At 45.7% G+C, this 19,248-nt stretch overlaps 2 pseudogenes; both read left to right on the forward strand.

Moving 5' to 3' along the window:
* Positions 1-6,628: 6,628 nt before the first annotated feature.
* Positions 6,629-7,581, forward strand: LOC132251904 (olfactory receptor 9S13-like; annotated as a pseudogene).
* Positions 7,582-10,758: 3,177 nt separating this feature from the next.
* On the forward strand, positions 10,759-11,709 carry LOC132251905 (olfactory receptor 9S13-like; annotated as a pseudogene).
* The last annotated feature ends 7,539 nt before the right edge of the window (positions 11,710-19,248 follow it).

Below are 19,248 nucleotides of genomic sequence, written 5' to 3' on the forward strand. Positions count from 1 at the left end.
GGATTGAGACTGAGAAAGTTTGGGAAACCTTCTGCCCCCTGACCATAGTTACAGAGCTGCAAAAAAGCCATTTTTTCTCCCCTCACCCCTGTCGGTGCCTGGAGAGATTATCATTGTCCTGCTCTAGTCATGTAACTGCTCTGGTACCACCAGGTCTTCCATCTGTGCTCAAGGCCTGCTGGGTTTCTGCAAGAAGTCAAGCTTCTGATGCCAAAGCATAGGACAGATCCAGTCCTGCCCCAACTGGGCTACCGCAATTGCTGCAAACTCCTGATTTTTCCTTTGCCATTCTAATCTATTATACAACCTTTCTATCCAACACCAGATTGCAAACAGAAGAGTACAAAACAATATCTGCCATGCAAAACTTGGAATGAGTGCATACAACATCAAATTAAACACACCAGGAAAAAATGTGACCATCCAAACACAGGGTCTGGTTATGGGGATGGGGCACATGACTTCTGAGGAGAGGCGGAGGTGATAGGGCATATTCAGTTTTAAGAAGAGAAGACATAAGGGAGGTTAAATGGCAGCCTTCAATTACCTGAAGAGTGGTTTCAAAGAGGGTGGAGCTAGATTGTTCTCAGTAGTGGTGGATTAAAAACAAGGAGCAATTGTCTCAAGTTGCAGCAAGAGAAGTTTTGGATGGATATTAGAAAAACTTTTTCACTAGGAAGGTAGTGAAGCACTGGAGCAGGTTACCTAGAGAGATGGTGGAATCTCCATTCTTGGAGGTTTTTAAGATCTGGCCAGAAAAAGCCTTGGCTGAAATGATCTAATTGGTGCTGGTCCTGCTTTGAGCGGGGATTGGACTAGATGACCCCCTCAGGTCCTTTTCAACCCTAATTTTGTATGATTCAATGAATATCAAATTAAACATGCAGACAAAAGATGACCATCTGACCACAGGCTCCTACCACCTTAATTCAGGATTGCTTTGTGAGTTAGTCACAAATTGCTTTGACCTCTTCATTTACATGTTTTAACCTACATTTGGTAGTAAACCTAGAAAATTACTTTAGACTATCTTACCCCATGCCTAACTTTAGTTGGTCTAAGTTAATAGTCCAATTGGTGGAAATGGTAATGATTCCTATGACTGAAACACTGTGGCCCTGCCCATCAATTGTGAGGCTTTCAGTAGTTGACTATTGTTCCAGGTACCAGCTTTAACTCTCTCAATCTCTTCAGTTTCTTTTAGAGTTATATATTCAACATCTTATTGACTGAACAAATGAAAACACATTCAATTAGGGTTGTACTGAAAAAGATTTTCTTGGCCGATAACAATGGCCAATTATTAACCAGCCATATCGGCCAAGACCAATCCAATAGCTGATTTACAGGAATGCAGCCCAGGAGCTTGGAGAGCACTGTCTGGCCAGTAAGGCTGTTGGGGTGAACTGGCATAGGGGGTGCAGATTGAGGCCCCCATGGTGAAGGAGGGATTGGGGTGGGGGCAGCAGTAGGCACTGCCCAGCCAGGGCAATGAATGCATCATTCGGAGTGGCACAGAGCTGTGGGTGGTTTGACTGGAGGGCAAGAGGCTCGCAGGGGGCTCCCCGCTGCTGTGTGCACCCCTGGGGGAGGCATGGGGGGCATGTGCCCCCCTGGGTTTGTGCGTGTGGCAAAGGAGGGCTGCCTGCTGCTTGCTTGGGCCCCAGGGCTGCACTGGCCTTTCCCAGAGGGGGGGTTGGACCAGTGCTGCGCTTAAAGCAGTTGGGGGCCCAGTGGACAGCAGCCACACTAGGAGGGATGGCTATGGTGAATTTTTGGGTGACTATAGCCCACCCCATACCCATCCCTCCCAGCCCTGCCCCTGGCTACTCCACACCCAGCCCCAGCCCCAGGCCAGGCCCACCACTGGGAAGAGCCCAGAATAGTCCCTGGCCACAAGCCCACAGCAGGCAGCCCACCCTCACCCTGTGCACAAATCCAGGGGGGGCATATGCCCCCCATGCCTCCCCTGGGGGTGCACACAGTGGCAGGGAGCCCCTCTTCCCCCATCCAAATGAGCCACCCACAGTTCTGTCCTGCTCCCAGGGTTGTGTTAAATGCCCTTAATGGGCATCATCTTCCCCTGCCCCACTCCCTCCCTCACCATGGGGTCCTCAATTTTCTCTCCCCATGTCCCTTCTTCCCCACCAAATTACTGGCCAGACACTGCTCTCCAAGCTGCTGGGCTACATTCCTGGCTATATGCATGGCAGATGTGTGCATGCATGTAGCAGTTATCGGTGATATTATTGGCTACACCAGTCAAAAAAGGCTGATTGCCGATAATGCTGATTTTCCTTTTTTAAGTCCCAATCCAATATGCTGCTGATATATCCATGCACCTCTACACTCAACCTTTCCCCATATAAAATACTCATTCTCGCAGATGACACAGTCGGATTACAGCACACTTCTTCTGATGCATCCAACACAAACTGATCAGGTTTGCAAATGGTGATGTCTGTTTACCTGGCTGGTTCATAATGAACTGGTGTCCATGCAGAGTGTTTCCTTAGAAGCCATGTGTGCCCTTTCTCACAGCCAAATCCTGACCAGCCAAGCACCTATCCAATAGGGACAACTGGATTTCCAAGGACCCAAGCATAAAATTCACAAACTATCATGGAACATGGACTTAGTGGGGTTACTCATCAGGGGCTTAAGTTTGGGGATTTATCCTCTTGGCCATTTTCCCATTTTCACATGATCTCTCTCACATCAGTGCTTAAACCAGTTTGGCTTGGGTGTGTAGTAATACACATGACATATTTTGTCCCAGATCCAATTATTCATAGGTCAGTGTTTTCCCTGTGTTTCCCTTGAGAGGCCTCTAGTACAGCTACGGTCCATACTGTCACTCAGTGAATTGTAGCCTGAACAGCATTAATAGGGCTGTGCAAAATGGCACCGCTTCATTTTGACTTCTGTTTTGACGGGACACTGTTTTGTTTTAAGTTTCATTTCATTTCTAAAGCACGGTTCCATTTCATTTCACCAAAACTGGTTCACTGTTTCGACGCAAGTTTCGATGTTTTGCCCATAGACTATACTGGGGAGGCACAAAATTGCCTAAAACGGTCATTTATTGGCAGATTTGGATGAAAACAACAGGAAGAGTAGGCACTTCTGAGGGCATGAAGCCTGCCATGTTTCAAGGAGATAGGTGCAGGGGTTTCTGGGAAACTGCACCTCAAAATCTTGAAAGCAAAACTCATGCCACTTGTAAGTGTGAAGGCACAGTGGGGTGAAAATTTCATAGATGGTAGCCCCTTATGAGGCCACAAAGACTTCCAAATTTCAAGGAGATAGGTGCAGTGGTTTCTGGGAAACTGCACCTCAAACTGCTGACAAGCAAATCTCATGTCACGTCTGCGTGTTAAGGCACAGCAGTGTGAAAACATCTGAGATGGTAGCCCCTGCTGAGGCCATGAAACCTAACAGGTTTCAAGGAGATAGGTACAGGGGTTTCTGGAAATTTGCACCTCAAACTGCTGACAAGCAAAACTTGTGACATTTGACTGTGTGCGTGCGCGCTAATGAGCAGCTGTTTTTCCATCCCTCCCCCAAAGCACTGAGACTGGAAGGGACCTTAGGGAAGGATCACTGTCACTGGCTAGCTACACATGTCAATATCAGAGTAGTCCTTTCAAAATGTTTCAATTGCCCTCGTTTTGTTTTGAGACAGTTTCAAAGATTTTCATTTTGTTTAGGTTTTACTGTTTCAAGCTCGAAATGAGTCGAAACAGTGTCGAAGCGAAACACCCGGTGAAATTTCACACAGCCTTATTAATTACATACTGACTCTAGAATCCATCAGTTCCAGGGTTTGCCAAATGGTAACTAATTTGGTACACTCTCTGGGTCCATGGCACTTCAAACTCCATTGTCTGAACAAAACTGCTCCTAAACCTTGGCCAGTGCTCACTCTCTCTAACCTTCCTTTCAGGTTTTGAATACCATTAATTATTTTCACCCAGGGTTTCAAAGGACTTTTTAAGGCTCAGAGAAACTTACTACTACCCCTAGCCCAAGGCCTGCCCACCCTAGACTGTGGGATTTCCTCCCTTTGTCCATAAATGGGGTTATAGCCATCTGTCTGCATGTCCAGTTGTGTCTGTCACCCACTCAACATGAGCAACACTTCATCTTATCAGTCTGCCCTTGGTGATGCCAGAGCCTTAACTAGATATTATGGCACCCAGGGTGAGGGGTGGCAAGTGGGCAAGGAGGGTGGTGAGGGCTGTGGCAAGGGGATACTGAGGGAAGAGGCAGGGATCAGCCCCTGGTCTGCTTTCCTGGAATGCCCATTGGCCAGTGTCTCTCTCCTCCCTTTGCTGTCCAGCTCCCATATCTTCTCCTATTCTCCATTGCCCACTCCACACCTGACTCTTCACCTCCACTACCTCTCCATTTTCTTTAGCCCCTTCTCCACTGAACCCTGCCTTCTTCTGCAGCATCTTCCTGGAGAAGACAGGCCCTGGGGACACATAGGCTTTTCTCTCCAACATGAGGTAAGAAGTATCTGCTCTTCTGCAAAGAGGGCAAGATCTGCGGGCTGCCTCAGGAAGAGCACAGTGACAGAGCTGCCTGCTTCTGAGCCAGGCCCCGGGTGGTTCGTGCTTGGAGATATGACCTTCAAAACATCACATTTGACCTACTGCTTCCTTCTTCAGTCTATGTCCAAAGGAGCTCACAGCCTCAGGGTCAGGCAGTGCCTGAAACACAGGCAGGTAGGCACAGAGAGAAAAAGCAGAGGAGAGGGAATAATATCACCATGGGGACCTTAATTCCAGCCTGGTTGGACTGCTGTTCATGTGAATGAGAAAACAAATTTCATTGCATTCATCCAGGGGATTCCGTCTAGTGGCTGTCTAGGTCTCTCCTTGACAGGTCCACAGGACTGGGACTGAAACCACATCTCTGTCACCAGGGAGAGCTTCACTGTAGTCCTGAGTGATCTCATAGCACCTTTCCTCCAGAGAACTCAAGGCCCTTTGCAAGGAAAAGAAGCACCAGTCTCCTCCTTATAACAACTTTTGCCTTTTGCCCAGATTCAATACCATTCACTTCAATAGAACTGCTAGAACAGTCCCAACACTTGAGCTTGGCAGAAAAGATTTCTATGGCAGTAAAGATCCCAGGTCAGTTGTCAATGTTAAGGCAAATACTACCCAAACCCTTGGATTACGTGGCAGTGAAAAGTGCTGACCTGTGAATACAAGAGTATCTGAGGTGATTCCAGAAGAATTTGTATGAGACTCAGCTGAATGAAGCTGGAGTAAGTCGTACTTTCAAATACCTGTCAGCTGGAAACTGAAGGCATTGGGAAGCTTTTCAGTGTTGTATTGATAGTGTTTGTATTGATAGTATGGATGATGACAAAATGAAGAAGACTTTTCATTTACCTCCTCTTCCATACAAGAAAGCTTTTGGTGAGTAAGTATATGCTGACTCAACCTGGCAATTTTTTTCTATTTTTATATTTTGGTAACAGACCTGGTTATAATTTTTTTTCAATGAAAATTGTTATTTTCACTGAAAAGCTAAAAGTACACAGCCAAACACTTTATTGAAATATATGAGTGTTTCTGCTAATTACCACATTGTTAAATCAGTGTTCTTTTTTTCTCTGTTTGGCTTAGATAGATAGATAGATAGATAGATAGATAGATAGATAGATAGATAGATAGATTTGGAAAACCAGTAATATATGTGAAAATATTTATTTCATTATAAACCCAATATTCTTTTAAAACAATTGCTGGGACTCCCAAAAACAAAATGTCTAGGCATATTGTGCAAAACTCTGTTAATGAGAGAAAGGAAGTTGGGAAGATGAGCTTAATGAGCCAGTCTTTACTGAGAACCCAGCCCTTTCCCTTTTGCTTACATGAAGTTGGCATTTTCAGAGGCATGAAAGGACTTTGGGGCACATTTTTCACAGCACTGAAGTACCTCAAGATACAGACAGGCACCCAGAGAGATTTTCCACAATCACCTTGGTTCCAACCTCCACTCATTTCATTACTACTGAGCTGATATTCCATGGACATCATTATAGGATATGGCTATTGCTTACATTTGTCTATTGTACATGAGCCACGGTTGCTAAAGTGGCATCCTTTGAAGTGTGGATTTATCCTTTTTAGTTGTTGTTGAGTGTTTGTTCATCCTGGCATCTATAGGCATTAATATATTCTAGTTCAATGAAAATTAGCAGGGTTTGGGCCATGAAAATAGTTACACTACACCCCCTTTTGCAGCCTGTTTAAAATATATTCATGTACAGACTGGGGGCCACATTCCTCCAAGCATAGTAAGGCGTAATAATACTTCTTTCCAAAAAGAGACCACTGAATAAGACATTAGAAGATTTTGCTAATATTCTCCCAAGGACACTTTTCCCAATTGTTATTATAAGGAGAACTTATATATAGAAATAGCATCATTGTAGAAAACTCCAAATTTCAATAGACTTACTGTAGATTTATTAATTCAAGGTTTAAGTAACCCTTGAAGGGCTCTGTCACAATCAGCCCAAAGGGACTTGAAGCATTCTGCAATCTGTCTTGCACTTTGCTACTTCCTTCATCTTTATGTTATTTCTTTGCCCTAGGAGAAGTGAGCTATGGAGTCTATGGGGGAGCAGAACCACACAGCACTGACAGAATTCATCCTGCTGGGATTCGGGAGTGGACCTGGGACCCAGGTGCTTTCCTTTGTGGCGTTCCTTGTGATTTACATGGCCACCATGCTAGGGAACACTATCATGATTCTCATCATTCGAATTGACCCTCGTCTTCACACCCCCACGTATTTCTTCCTCATGAACCTGTCCCTTTCAGACCTCTGCTACTCCTCAGCCATTGCCCCCAAAGCCATGGCCACCTTCCTACAAGACAGCAAAACCATTTCCTACAATGGATGTGCTGCACAGTTGTTCTTTTTTGTTCTCTTTTGCAGCACAGAAGCCTTCATCCTGGCAGCAATGGCATATGATCGATACATAGCCATCTGTAACCCACTCCTCTACCCTGTCGCCATGTCCAAAAGGGTCTGTGTTCAGCTCATTGTGGGCTCTTATACCTGTAGTAGCACCAATTCTATAGTGCAAACCAGCTTCACCTTTGCACTCAGCTACTGTGGGCCTAAAGAGATCAACCATTTTTTTCTGTGACATCCCCCCCCTTGCTAAACCTGTCCTGCACCAGTGACATTGACATCAATGAAATGGTGCTGGTTATTATATCTGCCCTCATCATAGTGATCACCTCAGGAATCATTCTCATCTCTTACACCTACATCATCTATGCTATTCTCAGAATTCACTCGGCCAAGGGCAGGCTCAGGACTTTATCCACCTGCTCCTCCCACATGGTGGCTGTGGCTTTATTTTTTGGGACCATTTCCTTTATGTATGCCCAGCCAGGTTCTCTGTCTTCCCCCCATCAGAGCAAGGTAGCGTCGATGCTCTATACCCTTGTCATCCCCATGTTGAATCCTTTCATCTACAGCCTCAGGAACAAAGATGTGAAAGATGCATTGAGGAGGACCATAGGTAGGATAATGATTTCAAAGTAAGCCTCTTCTGTGAACATAGAGCTAAAGACTCTTCATAGTGAACTGAGAAATAATAAGTATTTCCATGCATCGGTACATCTCTCTACATATTTTTCATTCACCACCATCTCTTCCTCTATATTTATATCTACTGGCATTTTTAGTCCTCTCCTTATGATATGGTGTGCTGTGATAAAAATGAGTGTTTGAATACAGTACATCACCCCTTATTTTTTCATCTTTTCTTTAAACTGTTAATCCTTTCATTTCATCTCATCCAAAACTCTGCATCCAAACTTCCTTGAGCAGGAAAAAGTAGTTGTTATCAAAGCACAAATTTCATAACTGAAATCACCACAAGACCTTGCCGATCTGGATTTTAGAATCCAATTGTATTTCCCCTTCCACGCCTGTGTGTATATATGGCAATTTCCTTTCAGGGTTGACTCTCCAGCTACCCACCCTGATATTTCATAAAATGTATCCAGGATAGCTGCAACAGGGGTGCAGCCACACTGCTTGGGCTGTTAAACAGTGGCAGTTGGGAGGATTTGAACCACTATCTTCCTTGAAGTTTCTCCATCCACTGGAAGCATTTGGCACTCAGCAATGGCTGACTGTCCTGGTTGGAAAAGAAAGCTTGAGATCAGGAACTGTAATGGCTCATCCACCCCAACAAGGGTGCTGCCCTAATCCTTTGGCTGTATGGCACATCTTAAGTGAAAACAGCATATTGTTCCTGTGTCACACAGCTAAACAGGGCTTTGCCATGTCCTCTCACTGTAATCCTGGATGGCAGTGAGATCTCGGAGCTCACCAGCATATCAGTGGAGCTCTGCATGTGCTGTGAACTTACCAGAGCAGGGACTGCCTAGTGCCCCCGCTTTCAAACATCTCCACAGCCTCCTACTGTTTGCTCTTCCCCTCTTGCCTTCTCCCACCACTCCCCCAAAGTTCAGCACAATGGCAAAGGAGGCGATGAGCATCAGCAGCTCACAGGCCCTGAGCTGTGTGGAGGTAGGGGCTGAGCATCACTGCCACTGCCCCTCATGCCCTCCTTTCTCCTGCTGCCACATCTGGTGAGGAGAGAAAGGAAGTGCATGAGGCAGCTCACTCCAGAGCTGCTGGAAAGCAGAGACTCTGGGCAGGACATATGTGGGACCCCCAGCAGAAACTGTGCCAATTTGCTGGTGAGCTCTGAGTGCTCAGTGTGTGTGCCAACCACAGCCAAAGGAAGTTATGACCTTTCCACTTCACCCCTAGGAGAATGAAAGCTTTGTATGCATTTTTATTATAGCTATAGACATAGAAATCATTCACTGGAAGCTTTTATCATTGGTATAATGCAAAATACCTGACACAAGAAAAGAAAACCGTGGATGTAACAAAAGCCACTAGCAGGAAATTAAATCCAAATCAATTCCAATTAAAGATAAAACACTCGTGGTTAGAAAGGAGGGGAAATAACCCAATTGATTTTAATGCAAAATAAACTGTCCCTTACGTTAGTAGGTGTTTAGACAATGGTGCCCTACTGCCAGTATCTGTCCCCACACTGAAAGTAGTTAGACAAGGTGTTCCTTACAAGGATGCTCTGATGGCTGTGGTGTTCAGGAGACTGACAACTAGAGGCATGACTGGGATGTAGGAGGTCAGGGCTTCACCCTACGGAGTCTTAGCCCATGGGATCAGGACTGAGAAATTTGGGAAAGCTGTTGCCCCTTGACCACAATTATGGTGCTGCAAAAAAAGCCATTCCCCCACCCCCCAAACCTCTGTTGGTGCCTGGAGAAGTAACCCATTGCCCCACTCTGGTCATGTCACTGCTCTGGTGCCACCATGTCTTCCATCTGTTCTCAAGGCTTACCAGGTTTCAGCAAGCAACCAAGTAAGTTTTTGAGGGCAAAGCAGAGGGCACATCCAATCTTGCCCCAACTGGGCTATGGCAATCACTGCGGAAGCTGCTACTTTTTCCTTTGCCATTCTAACAAACCATAAAGCCTAGGCGATCCAACACCACATTGCAAACAGAAGGCTACAAAGCAATATCAGCCTTGCAAAATTTAGAATGATAAGGTACAACAACAAATTAAACATGCAAGGGACACAAGCTGACCATCCAAACACAGGCTCCTACCACTGCCATACATCACTGCTTTGCATTTTGGTGACAGATACCTTTGACCTCTTTATTTACTTGCTGTGCAGTTGATAGATAGATAGATAGATAGATAGATAGATAGATAGATAGATAGATAGATATGGAAAACCAGTAATATATGTGAAAATATTTATTTCATTATAAACCCAATATTCTTTTAAAACAATTGCTGGGACTCCCAAAAACAAAATGTCTAGGCATATTGTGCAAAACTCTGTTAATGTGAGAAAGGAAGTTGGGAAGATGAGCTTAATGAGCCAGTCTTTACTGAGAACCCAGCCCTTTCCCTTTTGCTTACATGAAGTTGGCATTTTCAGAGGCATGAAAGGACTTTGGGGCACATTTTTCACAGCACTGAAGTACCTCAAGATACAGACAGGCACCCAGAGATATTTTCACAATCACCTTGGTTCCAACCTCCACTCATTTCATTACTACTGAGCTGATATTCCATGGACATCATTATAGGATATGGCTATTGCTTACATTTGACTATTGTACATGAGCCACGGTTGCTAAAGTGGCATCCTCTGAAGTGTGGACTTATCCTTTTTAGTTGTTGTTGAGAGTTTGTTCATCCTGGCATCTATAGCATTAATATGTTCTAGCTCAATGAAAATTAGCAGGGTTTGGGGCATGAAAATAGTTACACTACATCCACCTTCTGCAGCCTCTGTTTGAAATATATTCATGTACAGACTGGGGGCCACATTCCTCCAACCATAGTAAGGCATAATAATACTTCATTCCAAAAAGAGACCACTGAATAAGACACTAGAAGATTTTGCTAATATTCTCCCACGGACACTTTTCCCAATTGTTATTATAAGGAGAACTTATATATAGAAATAGCATCATTGTAGAAAACTCCAAATTTCAATAGACTTACTGTAGATTTATTAATTCAAGGTTTAAGTAACCCTTGAAGGGCTCTGTCACAATCAGCCCAAAGGGACTTGAAGCATTCTGCAATCTGTCTTGCACTTTGCTACTTCCTTCATCTTTATGTTATTTCTTTGCCCTAGGAGAAGTGAGCTATGGAGTCTATGGGGGAGCAGAACCACACAGCACTGACAGAATTCATCCTGCTGGGATTCGGGAGTGGACCTGGGACCCAGGTGCTTCCCTTTGTGGTGTTCCTTGTGATTTACATGGCCACCGTGCTAGGGAACACTATCATGATTCTCATCATTCGAATTGACCCTCGTCTTCACACCCCCACGTATTTCTTCCTCATGGACCTGTCCCTTTCAGACCTCTGCTGCTACTCAGCCATTGCCCCCAAAGCCATGGCCACCTTCCTACAAGACAGCAAAACCTTTTCCTACAATGGATGTGCTGCTCAGTTGTTCTTTTTTGTTCTCTTTTGTAGCACAGAAACATTTATTCTGGCAGCAATGGCATATGATCGATACATAGCCATCTGCTACCCACTCCTCTACCCTGTCACCATGTCCAAAAGGGTCTGTGTTCAGCTCATTGTGGGCTCTTATACCTGTAGTAGCACCAATTCTATAGTACAAACCAGCTTCACCTTTGCACTCAGCTACTGTGGGCCCAAATAGATCAACCATTTTTTCTGTGACTTTCCCCCCTTGCTAAACCTGTCCTGCACCAGTGACATTCACACCAATGAAATGGTGCTGACTATTATATCTGGCCTCATTATAGTGATCACCTCGGGAATCATTCTCATCTCTTACACCTACATCATCTATGCTATTCTCAGTATTCACTCGGCCAAGGGCAGGCTCAGGACTTTATCCACCTGCTCCTCCCACATGGTGGCTGTGGCTTTATTTTTTGGGACCGTTTCCTTTATGTATGCCCAGCCAGGTTCTCTGTCTTCCCCCCATCAGAGCAAGGTGGTGTCGGTGCTCTATACCCTTGTCATCCCCATGTTGAATCCTTTCATTGACAGCCTCAGGGACAAAAATGTGAAAGATGCATTGAAGAGGACCATAGGTAGGATAATGATTTCAAAGTAAGCCTCTTTTGTGAATATGGAGCTAAATGACTCTTCAAAGTAAACTGAGAAATAATTGATAAGTATTTACATCCATCTGTACATCTCTCTACATATTTTTCATTCACCACCATCTCTTCCTCTATATTTATATCTACTGATATTTTTAGTCCTCTCCTTATTATGTGGTGTGCTGTGATAAAAATGAGTGTTTGAATACAGTACATCGCCGCTTATTTTTTAATCTTTTTCTTAAACTGTTAATCCTTTAATTTTTTTAAGTGCATCTCATCCAAAACTCTGCATGTAAACTTGCTTGAGCAGTAAAAACTACTTGTTATCAAAGCACAAATTTCATAACTGAAATCACCACAAGACCTTGCCGATCTGGATTTTAGAATCCAATTGTATTTCCCCTTCCACGCCTGTGTGTATATATGGCAATTTCCTTTCAGGGTTGAATCTCCAGCTACCCACCCTGATATTTCATAAAATGTATCCAGGATAGCTGCAACAGGGGTGCAGCCACACTGCTTGGGCTGTTAAACAGTGGCAGTTGGGAGGATTTGAACCACTATCTTCCTTGAAGTTTCTCCATCCACTGGAAGCATTTGGCACTCAGCAATGGCTGACTGTCCTGGTTGGAAAAGAAAGCTTGAGATCAGGAACTGTAACGGCTCATCCACCCCAACAAGGGTGCTGCCCTAATCCTTTGGCTGTATGGCACATCTTAAGTGAAAACAGCATATTGTTCCTGTATCACACAGCTAAAGAGCATTGCCATGTCCTCTCACTGTGATCCTGGATGGCAGTGAGCTCTCAGAGCTCACCAGCATATCAGTGGAGCTCTGCATGTGCTGTGAACTTACCAGAGCAGGGACTGCCTAGTGCCCCCGCTTTCAAACATCTCCACAGCCTCCTACTGTTTGCTCTTCCCCTCTTGCCTTCTCCCACCACTCCCCCAAAGTTCAGCACAATGGCAAAGGAGGCGATGAGCATCCGCAGCTCACAGGCCCTGAGCTGTGTGGAGCTAGAGGCTGAGCATCACTGCCACTGCCCCTCGTGCCCTCCTTTCTCCTGCTGCTGCATCTGGTGAGGAGAGAAAGGAAGTGCATGAGGCGGCTCACTCCAGAGCTGCTGGAAAGCAGGGACTCTGGGCAGGACATATGTGGGACCCCCAGCAGAAACTGTGCCAATTTGCTGGTGAGCTCTGAGTGCTCAGTGTGTGTGCCAACCACAGCCAAAGGAAGTTATTACCTTGCCACTTCAGCCCTAGGAAAGTGAAGGCTTTGTGTGTGTTTTTATTATACCTATAAAACACCAGGGTTTAAATCAAAGGAGGCTATAAATGGAGGATAGACCACATCAGGAAGAAATTGAAAAAAAAAAAAAATTACTGAGGAACTCCACAAGTATATGCATTCCAACTAAAAGGGTCTATTTTTTCAAGGCTAGCTTAGGATAACAAGGAATCCAAAACCTACAGGAGGAAGACTTGGGGAAAGCAGACTGGAAAGTGGATTGTCAGAAGGTAGAAGCTGCCCCTGAGAGAGTGACAGACACCCACAGGACTCTGACACAGACGTGTTCAAATTCTTTACAGGATGGACATGGGTCTTGTATTCCTCACTGCTTTTTATGACTTAGGATGAAAGCATAGTAATAGAGTAGAATCATAAATCATGGTGGAGGTGATATCTTTTATTAGACCAACTAGATTTTTTTTTTCCCCCAAAAAAGGTTCTTTAATTGAAAGTTTTTGGGCACCCTTCATCAGGCATTGGATAAAAGATTATAAAAGTTCTCCCACGTAGGAATGAAAGTACATAATTTCATAGGAGAGTAGAAAGTGTGGTAAAAATTTCCTGTTGGAACAGTTCGTTATATATGGTAACAGAATGCATGCATTCATATTTGGGCCACATATGTAACATATTTTGGGACAGCCTAGGCTATGAGATTGCTTCATCTTGCCTTGGATCAGGCTAAAGCCCATCTGCCTGGATGTCCAGCTGTGTCTTCTCACCCATTAGACATGGGCAACACTTCATTTTAGTCTGCCTTGGGTACTCCAGAGCTGTCACTGCAATTTTTGTCCACCTGGGCAGGGAGTGTGCTGAGGGCTGTGGTGGGGGGCACCAAGGATAGAGTCAAGGATCTGCCTCTGGTCTTTTTCTTACCACACCCGGAAAGCCTCTCTCCTTCCTTTGCTGTCCAGCCCTGAGCTCTTCTCTTCCTACCCATTGCCCACTCCCCATCTGGCTTTCCCCTTCCAGGATCTCTGTTTTCTTTAGCCCCTTCTTCACTGGTCCCATGCTTTTGTCTCCTCCAGAACCATTATCTTGGGAATGAGAGGTCCTAAGGACCCAGAGGATTTACTGTCTTGGGGTGAGAGGCATCTGCTCTTCTGAAAAGTACCTAAGATCTGTAGACTGCCTCAGAACCTGCACAGCGAAGGAACAGCCTGCTTGCGAGCCAGGCCTTGAGGACTTGGGGATTGGTGTTTTCCACTGCAAAAGGGAGTAAAACAAGAGGTAAGGGCCTCTGCCAGCCAGAAAACAGCCAAAGTGCCATTTCAGCGATTCATACTGTCACTTGGTGCATTTCACCCTCAGGATTATTAATGACATGCTGACTCTAGAATCCATCACCTCCACAGAGAGCTGGACTGTTTAGCTTATTCTTTACAATCTCTAGGTCCATGGCACTTCAGACTCTAGTCCCTCAACTAACTGCTCCTCAACCTTGGCCAGTGCTCGCTCTCTCTAACCTTCCTTTCAGATTTGACTACCACTCAGTATTTTCAACCAGGCTTTCAAATGATTTTCTAAAGTTCACATAAATTTAGGTTTGCCTTTGCCAGTGCTTCTTGGTACCTTTTGCTCACCAGCCCTAACATTTGGTCCTGTCCCCCATTGCCAACTCCCTAGCTGGTTTTACCCCTCTAGAATCACTGTTTTCTTCAGACACTTCTCCACTGCCCCTGCCTTCTCTCCTCCAGCACCATCTTCCTGGGAATGAGAGGCCCTGGGGACACACAGGCTTTAGTCTCAATCTTGGGGTAAGAAGTATATGCATTTCTGATAAGTAGGCAACATCTGTTGGCTGCCTCAGGGCATGCAGTGACAGCTACCTGCTTGCAGGCCAGGCCCTGAATGGTTGAATTTCAGAGATATGCCCTACAAAAGGTCAAATTTGACCTACTGCTTCCTTCTCCAGTCCCTGTCCCAAGGAGCTAACAGCTTAATTAGAATGTTCTTAATTTATTGCTCTTTTCTTTTTTAATAAGTTTCTCTGAATTTATTTTCCATGTATTTACTTACTTAATTCTGGAAAGTCAGCCATGTATGTGAAAACAAAAAGATGGGGTATATCACGCAAATATCTGTGGATGTAAAAGAGGGAAGTGGGAATGTGAGCTTAATGGGCCAATCTTTATCAAGATCCCAATCCATTCACTTCTGCTTACATGAGGTTGGTGTTTTCAGAGGCACCAAAGGACTTTGGGCCACATTTGTCAAAGCACTTAAATACCTCAAGGTACTGGTAGGCAACAAGGGACATTTTCAATTCACCTTGATTCCAGCCTCCAGCGAGTTCATTCCCACTGAGCCGAGGTTCCATTGACATAATTATAGCATTAAGGTAATGCCGCTGTTTGACATGTGCCATGGTTGCTAAGATGACATCCGATGAACCCATGGACTCATCTTTTTGAGTGCTTGTTGAGTACTCGTGCATCCTGGCACCCATAGACAGATATATGAAGTGGTTCAATGAAAAAATATTGAGTTTGGAGCTCAAAGATAGTTCCACTGAATCCCCATATTACGCACTCTCAGTTTAAGATATATGCTTGTATAAACTGGGAGCCACATTCCACAAAATAATGCAGACTAACACTTCATTCCAGGAGACTCTTGAATGACAAGGGACACTAGAAGACTGTGCTAATATTATCCCAAGGTCTCTTTTACCTATTGTTAATGTAAGGAGAAGTTATATGGAGAAATAGCTTCATTGTAGAAAACTCAGGATTTCCACAGCATTGCTGTAGATATATTAAGTCTATGCTTAAGTAATTGTCTAAAGGGCTATGTCACAAAGCCCTTTGGTTTCCTGCACTTTACCTCAGTGAGAATCCACACCAAAGAGACATAAAGCATTCTGCAATCTGTTTTGTCACTTAGCTTTGTCTCTCGTCCTTACTCTGTTCCCCCCCCCCCCCCCCCTTACAGGACAGAATAGCTATGGAGACAAAGGCAGAGAAGAACCACACAAAGGTGACAGATTTCATCCTGCTGGGATTTGGGAGTGGACCTGGGATGCAGGTGCTGCCCTTTGTGGTGTTCCTTGTGATTTACATGGCAACCATGCTCAGGAACACTATCATGCTTCTCATCATTTGAATCAACCCTCGCCTTCACGCCTCCATGTAGTTCTTCCTCATGAACCTGTCTCTCTCAGACCTCTGTTACACCTCAGCCACGGCCCCCAAAGCCATGACCACCTTCCTACAAAGCAACAAAACCATTTCCTACTTTTGATGTGCTGCATAGGTTTTTTGGGAGATTTTTTTGTTCTCTTTGGCAGCATGGAAGCCTTCATCCTTGCAGCAATGGCATATGATCGATACATAGCCATCTGCAACCCACTCCCCTATTATGTCACCACGTCCAAAAGGGTCTGCGCTCAGCTCATTGTGAGCTCCTATATTTGTGGCAATACCAATTCTATAGTGCAAAGTGGCTTCACCTTTGCACTGAGCTACTGTGGACCTAAAGAGATCAGCCATTTCTTTTGCGACATTCCCCACTTGCTAAACCTGACCTGTACCACTGATATGCACATCAATGAACTGGTAGTTAGTTTTATCTGGCCTCATCATAACGAACACCTCAGGAATCACTCTCATCTCCTACACCTTACATCCTTTATGCCATTCTCAGGATCCACTCAGCCAAGGACAGGCTCAGGACCTTACCCGCCTGGTCCTCCCACATGGTGCTTGCGGGTTTATTTTCTGGGACACTTTCCTTTATGTATGCCCATTCAGGTTTCCTCTCTTCCCCACATCTGAGCACACTTCTCTTTGTTTTATACCCTTGTGTGACAGGTATCCACTCTGGGCTGACCTTAATGTGGCCCACACACCTGTTCCTGGGGCAACCGCCCACCTACTCATCTGCCATGCCTTGTTGATAATTGATTAATCAGTGTTAATTAGCAGGAGGCTACCTTTGTACTGCCCCACTGCTAGGGGGCACTATCTGCAGCTCCGCTTCCTCCCCTACACCGCAGTCCACACCTTGCCGATGGAATAGTCATTGACTCAGGTCTATCACTATTTTGGCCCCTTCCTGTTCTCTCTGGGCCTTCCTTCCGTGGATGCATTCCCTCCAGTGCTAGGGCTCTATCTCACTCTGTGCCCTTTTCTCCAGGGCCTTATCTACAATGCTGCCTCTGCTCTGGGGCCTTCTCAGTGATGCTATGCCCTCTCCTGGGGCTCACCACACCTGGCCTGGGGCTTACCAATAATGCTGCCCTCTCCTGGGGCTCTCCATGCCCACACCAGGGCTCCTTAATAAGACTGCCCCCTATCTGGGGCTCACCATGCCCACACTTGGGCTTCTCTGTAAGGCTGCCCCCTACCTGGGGCTCTCTGTGCCCACACTGGGGCTGCTTAATAATGCTGCCCCCTATCTGGGGCTCAACATGCCCAATTTGAGCTTCCCAGTAAGGCTGCCCCCTATCTGGGCTCGCCGGGCCCACACTGGGGCTTCTCAATAATGCAGCTTTCTCCTGAGGCTCTGCACACCCACACTGGGACATCTCAACAGTGTCCCTGCTTGGGCTGGGGTCTATGTACCCCATACGCTGCACCCTTGCTGGCACTGGGGTCCCCACGCTACTGTGGGTTCCCTATGACACCTCCTCCAACCCCTAATAGCCTCACCCAAACCACCAGTGTAACAAACAGCAACACAAACTCAAACCTCCTGGCTATAACTTAAACATAAGCCTCCTGGCTATAACAATATTGCTCAAGCATCTTAGAGCTGCCATAAGCTGTACCTGCAGCCAGGCTTCTTCCTGCATCCTGGCTTAGGGAACTCCTGCCTCTCTGGCAAGGAACTGCCCCAGCCCCTAGGGTTTATAAGGGAGCCAGGCCCTGCCCCCTCTGGTCAGCTGACCTTCTTTGGTTGCCCTGGCAACCCACAGCTGGGCTCCTTAGTCACTGCTAAGGCTCCCTCCCTAGCAGTTTCCCCTCTTCAGGAGCAGAGCACCTCAGTGCTCTATGACACCTTGTCATCCCCATGTTGAATCCCATCATCTACAGCCTCAGGAACAAGGATGTGAAAGATGCTTTCAGGAGGATTATAAGTAGGAAAATGACATTTAAATAAGTCTCTTTTATGAATATGGAGCTAAGCTACACTTGAGAGTAACACACTGAGAAATAATTACTAAATATTTGCATGAATCGGTACAGCTCTCTCTCTAATTTTGATTCATAATAATCTCATCTTATACATTCTTTTTCATATCTATCTACATTTTTACACCTCTCATTGTGTTGATCCAGTAGGGGGTGCTCCTGCACTGAGCCACCCACCTCACCACTCCCGACCACCTTCCAGACTTTGAGTTCCTCCCTCAGGGGCACCTTACGTCTAGCCAACTCCCTTCCAAGAGCATACCCGCTAGCCTGGGGGTAGTGATGCCACCACCCAGGGACTGGCCTGATCCTGGCACTGTGCCCCCTGGGAAACACAGGCCTAGTAGCCCTCAAGGGTACTCGACTCACTTCAAGAACTTGTGGGGCTTCCCACAGTCTGAAGAACAAATAGTGGTTTCCCTTAGCCAGCCGAACCAAGGGGACCCCAAGGCGTAAGCTAGACCCACTCCCAATCAGTCTTCCACACTAGGTACAAAGAACTTTATTGGTTACAAGGAGCAGGGTTCGAATAGGGTACAGAGTAGACCAATATCAGAGAAATCCCATACAGCAAACAGGGTGGCATTTGATCACACATCTGAGTTCCTGCAAGCTGTATATCTAGTTAGATCTCAGGTAGCTTACTTACAAGTATCATCCAGACTCAGGTGGACATTCTCTCTGGAGGCAGGCAGTTCATTGACCATGAGTTTCCAGAAAGAGCAAGTTAAAGATGGTCCAGCTCTTCTCTCTGAGTTTTCGTCATGGCTAACACCCCTCCTTCTGGGCAGTCCTGAACTAATATAGCACTTTTGACCTCATTTACCTGGCCCAATGGAGGCGAGCACCTGTTGGCTGCCAGCCAACCAATTTTAAATGCATCACTGGATGCTGGGCAGAGTGGCAGAGTCTGTAGAACACTAGGGAACCCAAGCCCCTCGCCCAGGTATGTGATGCCACTCACGTAGGCAGATGGAGCAGGTTTCCTCCCTCCGTCAGGAATGTATCCAACTCAGGTTACCTAAAGAGATAGGGTAGGGTATGTACCCTCTGCAAGGCTGTTGGGTAGTCTCCAGATACCAAGGTGTACCCCTTCACCCTGCTGGCATTCAATGGCCCCTC

This window comes from Alligator mississippiensis, chromosome 7 (assembly GCF_030867095.1).
Source record: "Alligator mississippiensis isolate rAllMis1 chromosome 7, rAllMis1, whole genome shotgun sequence".
Lineage (NCBI taxonomy): Eukaryota > Metazoa > Chordata > Crocodylia > Alligatoridae > Alligator > Alligator mississippiensis.